We start from the raw sequence: 7447 nt of genomic DNA on the forward strand, positions 1-7447 counted from the left end.
AGCTGACCTAGCATCAAACATGCCGACGGCAATTCGTAACTAATTAAAAGTTAAACTTCGTTATTTAAGATAGATATTAGCAAACCCTTCAAATGTGGTCATTGCCTTGAGCTTGCTGTTACTAATTCGTCTAAGTTCCTCACAGCTAATTCCTCGACTACACAAAGTTTCAATTTCTCGTGCCTATAGGTACGTCAGGCTCACCAGTTGCGTGTCTATAGGTAACCCTCGTGCTATTGATAGAAGAAACTAGACTATTAGTGAGTATGTCTTTATTTAGATCTTCGCGCAGTCACATTGGAGCGTGGGATTACACGTTCAGACAAACAAAACCTCTCAACATTCAATATAAGATAACAGGAAATATAATGCCTATACAAAATAGGGAAGTGAATGAATATTTGAACTCTATTGTTTTGACATATACTTAGTTGTTTGAGGTCAACTCTGCTCAGTGACCAGTCAGCTAACGTCGAAGTTATACCTGACTGTTAGTACTTAGCATGAACTATCCTTTCGTCATATCCAGCTGCTATGGCTACACTGGTGACTCTAACACACAAACGACGTTATTACAGAAATATAGTAGTAGGAGCAGGTACAAGAAAAACAATGCGACCACCACTACATGTGACAGTCCATGGCGTGTAATTAACTGATGCGCGTTGGTTGCTGTTGATCCCGACATATATCAATGAGCTGTTCGATATTTATTGACTTGACTGACGGATGGTTTGACATTTGACATTTTACTGGCCCTACACAATCGGTGTTGAAAACCTACAAAACTACTGGTTTTGAGAAGTCACTTAACACAGCAGTGTGTTTAAATACTTTGTTCCATTAGTTTTTCAGTGTAGAAGATCCATATACCCCTGTAAAAGTGTCGCATATCATCGTCAAATCTGGAACCGGTAGTGGAACATACCATGACACTGAGTTGGATTTATGAATCAAGGTTAATAAGCCATAACCGTAGGTCCGTAATCAAGAGGGTTTCGCATGCTCATTCCCCTTGTTGAAACTTAAACATCTAAATCTAACCTTTTAAAAACACAGCAGTAGTGTGTGAGCCTCAATTTATGAATTTTATTGTTGCAGAAAGCTGAGGAATATTACCTAATTGGCTCGTTTTTCATATTAACCATGTACTTACAATCGCTAATTAAAGTGACTAACGAACTATCAACGCATATGCCCGAACTCAAGATAATCTGCTAAAAAATCGTCCTTGAAGTCAAATGCGTTATTATGAAATCAAGCGAATATGGTTCCAACATGATTGGGCAGTTGCAACCGTTCGACCACACCTATGTTGAAGGGCATAATTTTTTCTCCAGGGAACAACATAGTTTTCGGAGAGGCCTAACATGATTGACAAATCTTCTGATTGCACGAGAATATTGGGCTGCTGCAAAAGATCAGAATATCCCTGGGGATGTGGTCTTCATAGATCTAAGTAAGGCCCCCGATAAGGTCTCCCACTGTGGTCTTAAATTCAAACTGGAACGTTTTGGAATTCATTATACAGTTGTAGATTGGATAAGTAACTTTCTCCATGACAGGAGACAAAGGGTAAGGGTAAATGGGGCTCTCTCCTCGTGGGTGCCTGTAAAAAGTGGAGTTCCCCAAGGTTCAATCCTAGGTCCTCTTCTCTTTTTACTTTATGTAAACGAATTGCCAACTGTAGCAAAATTATCCGTTCTACTCTTCGCTGATGACATAAAGATTTGAAGACCCATACATAGTATGTCGGATAGAGTAGTATTACAGGACGATCTTAGCTCATTGGTGGCATGGTTGGACAGGTGGTCACTAGAAGTAAATCCTAATAAGAGTGTAGTGTTGCAGATAAATAACTATGATGAATCGTATCGCTACATAATAGGTGGATTCGTGCTACCCAAAGTAAGAAACTATAAATACTCAGGAGTCATATGAAGCAGTGATCTCAAAACCACTAGTCACTGTAAGGCTGCTGCTGCGAAAGGCTATAGGGTATTATAGTCTATTCGTAAGTCTTTCCAGTATTTAGATGATGAAATGTTTAGATCATTATACCCGATTTACGTGAGACCAGATTTAGAATATGGGATTCGAGCAGAGAATCGTTGTTTCATGTATGAAGCAGAGATGCTGTGAAAAGTCCAACGACGAGGTACTAAGATGGTACAAGGTCTATCTGACCTGTCTTACTTGAAAAGATAATTCGTTAAGTTACTTGAAAAGATAATTCGGGTTAGGTTACTAAGCCACATAGATTTACACAATCTGTTAGCTCCTGAGCAAAACGGATTTCGTAACAAGCGTTCATGCTTGACTAACTTGCTTATTGCGAGGAAGGATTGGACAGCAGCCCTAGATAACGGTCTATCTGTCGATGTGATATTCATAGATTTTAGCAAAGCATTTGACAAGGTTTCACACGTAGGTCTTATGCAGAAGCTCACGAGCTTCGGAATAATAGGTATTGTACATGAGTGGATAGGAAATTTCTTATGTGGCCGCAGACAGAGAGTGAGGGTCAACGGAACGCTATCCGATTGGAAGCCGGTCAAAAGTGGTGTACCCCAAGACACCATCTTAGGCCCCCTGCTCTTCCTTCTCTACGTTAATGAGTTACCGCTGTTGCTTAGGTCGTCGAAATTATTGTTTGTGGATGATGTAAAAATCTGGAGAACAATAAAAAATGCGGATGATCATCTGGATCTTCAAGCTGACTTAGACGATTTAGTTAGATGGGCTCGAGAGTGGGGCTTAGAAATCAATGCTAGGAAGAGTGTACTATTGCACATCGGTCACGGTAATAGTTACTGTTACGCTATTGAGGGTAAACCTCTTCCATGCGTTCAAGAGCATAAAGACTTAGGAGTAGTATTAAGTCATGATTTAAAAACAACCACGCATTGCAAAGCAGCCGCTGTCAAAGGTTTTTGTTATGACCTTGGATGTCTGGTTTTTCTATCGCACAATTTATCTACCAATTCGAATACGACTTATACGAATCTTCACACTAGGCCAACCAATGACGTTCAACCGGTGTGGGCAGTTTAGCGTCCTTATTGGTCCTATGTCCTACGAGCCCTTCCACTTGAGTCCAGAACACAATACCAGCTTCCGAATCAGAGCAGATCGTTTATTTCAGGCATACTTGGTTTATATATCAACCAGACAGACCGCAACGTACCATAAAATAGGAAATAACATTTGTACACAAATAAGCCAAAAAGTGGCTGTGAATGTGGGAGGCATTAGTTAATAAACTGAACATAACTTAAGAACCGTAAATCGTACAATAATAAGTTATGGGTCAAAATAAAGCTTATCATAAAAGGAATATAAATATACATAATGTAATTGTTGAATAGTTATACAATAAGAATATTTATAGAATATTAGTCCATGAATAGCCCTCGGAAGTTACCTGTAACTTAATCTTCACCGGATATAACACCTCCTTTTTTTTTGAAGCATTAGAGATAATAATGATCCTTAGGATTTATTTTTATTCGATTGGGTTTTCGTCTGATGCGCTGCGACCTCCTTGGGAGTGTTTCACACGTCTTGTTATTATTCGGATCATTTTTAATTTCATTATTCGACTCAGTTAATATATTTATTGGTATATTCGACTTTGTAGCATTTTCTGTCTCTCTTTCTTGTCTGGTTGGCTGTATCTGGTTTGCATGTCTCACCCATATCTTTTGTCCAACTTTTACTTCGTAGATAACTTTCCCTTTTTTTCGTATTATCATGCCAAACTTCCAAGTTGGCTTTACTCCCGTGAAATCTCTTGTTATTACCGCTTGTCCCACCTTAAACCTTCTGGGCAATGCACCGTGCCGCTTGTTGAATTGCTGTTCCATTCGTTTGTTCTTTCGGAGGTTGGCTCTAAGCTTTGGTTTCATTTGCTCCATAGGTATTCTAATCTTTCTCCCAAAAATTGCTTCTGCTGGGCTTTCTTGATTATTTGTTGCTGGGTTTGGTGTTGCTCTGTAGCTTTGTAGAAATCTTTGAATCATCTCGTCTATTTCACCTTCTCCCTCGGCTTTAAGTAGTGCTCTTTTAAATGTATCTACGATCCTCTCAACTAGACCGTTTGACTGTGGATGATATGGGGGTGTCTTTATATGCCTAACAGCGTTGGCGACGCAGAACTTCGAGAATTCAGCGGAGGTGAACTGTGGCCCATTATCAGATACTAATACATCTGGACACCCAAAGCAGCTAAATACTTGTCTCAGTTTTTCAATAGTAGCTTTTGTAGAAAGAGACTTAACGTAGTGGATTTCTGGCCATTTTGAGAAAGCATCAACCATCACTAAGTACTGTTTTCCGTTTATGGGACCGGCGAAATCTACGTGTACTCTTGACCATGGATTTGTTGGTGTCCCCCAACTCTGCATTTCTGTCTTGCGAGGGGCTTTGATAGCTTTTGCACACGCGGAACATCTCTCAACATATTCTTTGATCTGAGCGTCAATATTCGGCCAATATACGTATCCACGTGCAAGTGCCTTCATCCTTGCTACCCCTGGGTGTGCGGCATGCAGTTGTGACATCACCCTACAGCGTAAACTTATGGGTACGATTACTCGATTCCCAAACATCAAGCATCCATCCACAAGTGATAGGGAATTCCGACGGTGGTAATACTGTTCAATATTTTTGTCGTCTATATGGGCAGGCCAACCATGTTCGAGGTAACTAATAATCTGCTTCAATTCATCATCTTCTTGAGTATAGCGTCTAATATCTTCAGAGGATAATGGTGTTGCTTTTATGGCAACTTGCAATATATGGTGAATATCATCTTCCAACGATATCGTTGCGATAATAGAATCATCACGTTCCTGCTTCTGATTCGCAATTAATCGAGATAAGGCATCAGCTTGTCCAAACTTTTCAGTTGATTTATATAGGATTTGGAAATAATAAGCAAGCAACGTAATAGCCCAGCGTTGTAACCGATTCGCTGTATAAGCAGGAATACCTGACTTTGATCCAAATATAGATATAAGCGGCTTGTGGTCTGTTAAAAGCGTAAATCGACGACCATAAATCATTTTATGAAATTTCTTTACTGCAAAAACTATAGCTAATCCTTCCTTCTCAATCTGACTATATTTTCGCTCGGCTGAGTTAAGAGTTCGGGATGCATGGGCAATTGGTTTTTCTTTACCATCAGGAAAACGATGGCTGATAACGGCTCCAATTCCATAGTTTGAAGCATCGGCGGCTACAATTATTTCAAGCTTTGGATTATAATGAGTCAGCAACAGTTTAGAAGATAAAATCCTTTTTATTTCATCGAAAGAATCTTGGCATTCTTTTGTCCAGTGCCATGTTGTATTAGCCATCAAGAGTTGATTTAATGGGTGTCGCAATTCATACATCTGGGGTACGAACATACTATAATAACCAATCATCCCCAAGAATGAACGAAGGGTTGTTACCTCAGTCGGTCTGGGCATATTTTTGATAGCATTTATATTGTCTGGATCCGGTCGACGACCATCTTTATCAAATATATATCCCAGGTATTTAACAGACTCGGGCAGAAATTCACACTTTTCTTTTTGTAACTGAAACCCAGCTTGTGATATCTTAGTGAGCACCACATCTAACCGACGCATTAATTCCTGCGCGGAAGAGCCAACAACTATAATATCATCCAAATAAACTGCTACACCTTCGATGTTAGACACCATAGTATCCATTATCTGCTGGAAAATTGCTGGAGCTGGCTTAACACCAAACGGTAATCGGTTAAATCGATAAAGTCCACGGTGGGTATTAATGGTTAATAACTCCTTTGAATCTTCGTCAACTTCCACCTGTAAGTAAGCTTCAGATAAATGAAGTTTAGAAAAATAACGTCCACCGTTCAGTTTAATAAATAAATCCTCTGGCAAAGGTAATGGATATGAATGATTTTGTAAAACGTCATTTAATCCTGTTGAAAAGTCTGCACAAAGGCGAATAGCTCCGCTCGCTTTCTGAACTACTACAATTGGTGCTGCCCATGCCGAATAATTAACAGGTTGTATAACACCGAGTTTCTCTAGTCGGTCTAATTCTTTGTCGACTTTGTCAATAGCTGCATATGGAACTTGACGCTTTGGACGGAAAACAGGTTTTACATCCTGTCGTAGGTATGATTTTGCCTTCTCAATTTAGCAGCATCCCAATTTATTCTGGAACAAGTTTTTATGTTTCTGCAAAAGATCTTCTATCGTTACGACTTTCTTAGTTACATGAACTGTGGGTGGATCTCTAGGATTACTTGCGCTTTTCATTGTGTATATTTCATTTAATGGTACATCCCATAGATTTAGTTTATCTATCCAGTCTATACCAATAAGGTCTAACTCATGTCTGTTCGTTAAGTAGCAATTTCCTGTAAAGTAATTACCTCGGAATTTAACAGAGCATTTTATCATTCCCACAAGTTTCAATATATCTCCGGACGCATTCCGTGCAGTGTGCTCTGTTGGTAATACTTTCGGACACCCAATTAAATACCACGTTCGTTTCGAGATTAGTGTGATATCTGACGCTGTGTCCAATTGCAATCGAATATGAACACCATTAACAATTAATTCCACATATCTTCTTTTATCCGCTACGCTTAGAGCCAGTGTAGAATATACGCTGTTTATATACTTATTTTCGTACTGGTGAGGACGTCTGGTTCGTTTTGATCTTAAACTTTCTCTAGTTCGGCAGACTAATTCTTTGTGGCCAACTTTATTGCATATAGTGCATCTATGATTTCTAAACCGGCAAAATCTTGAGAAATGCCATGCACCACAATACCAACACTTAGTTGCAGGTTTAGGAGTTTTCGAGTGATATTTACGACTTCTGGTACTATTTTGTTTTTGACCTGTCTTAACAGCATGAACCGAATTCCATGGCGCAGCACTTTTGGTTTCCAGCATAGCTGTATCTTGTTTTAGGTTTATTAATCGTTGACATTCGGTGGTGATAGTTTGTAACGTCATTTCATCATCATGTTCCATACGGGATAACAACTTCATGCGAAAGTCAGCATCAACAGGAGAGTTCAGACCAGAAATGAATAATAAGCATTTAAATTGATCACTGGTTAATACATTTAATTTAAATCGTTCTGCTTGTAAATTTACTCTTCCGGCGTACGTAGTGTAATCTTCATCAGCCTTTTTAGTCAGCTGTAGACAGTTATACCGGATACGGAATAAAGACGACTGTTCACAAAACATTTTATTTAGGATGTTAACAGTTTCATCGAAATTAACTTCTCGCGGATGTTTAGGCAGAATATGGTTTTTATACTTTTGATGCTCATTAGGACCAAGTTTCTGTAATAGCAGCCGAACTTTCTTCGCATCATCTATAGCAGCAAATTCAACTCGGAAAATATCTTCAATTCTGCCAAACCATGCTTCAAAAGTGTGACCAT

This window comes from Schistosoma haematobium, chromosome 1 (assembly GCF_000699445.3).
Source record: "Schistosoma haematobium chromosome 1, whole genome shotgun sequence".
NCBI lineage: Eukaryota > Metazoa > Platyhelminthes > Trematoda > Strigeidida > Schistosomatidae > Schistosoma > Schistosoma haematobium.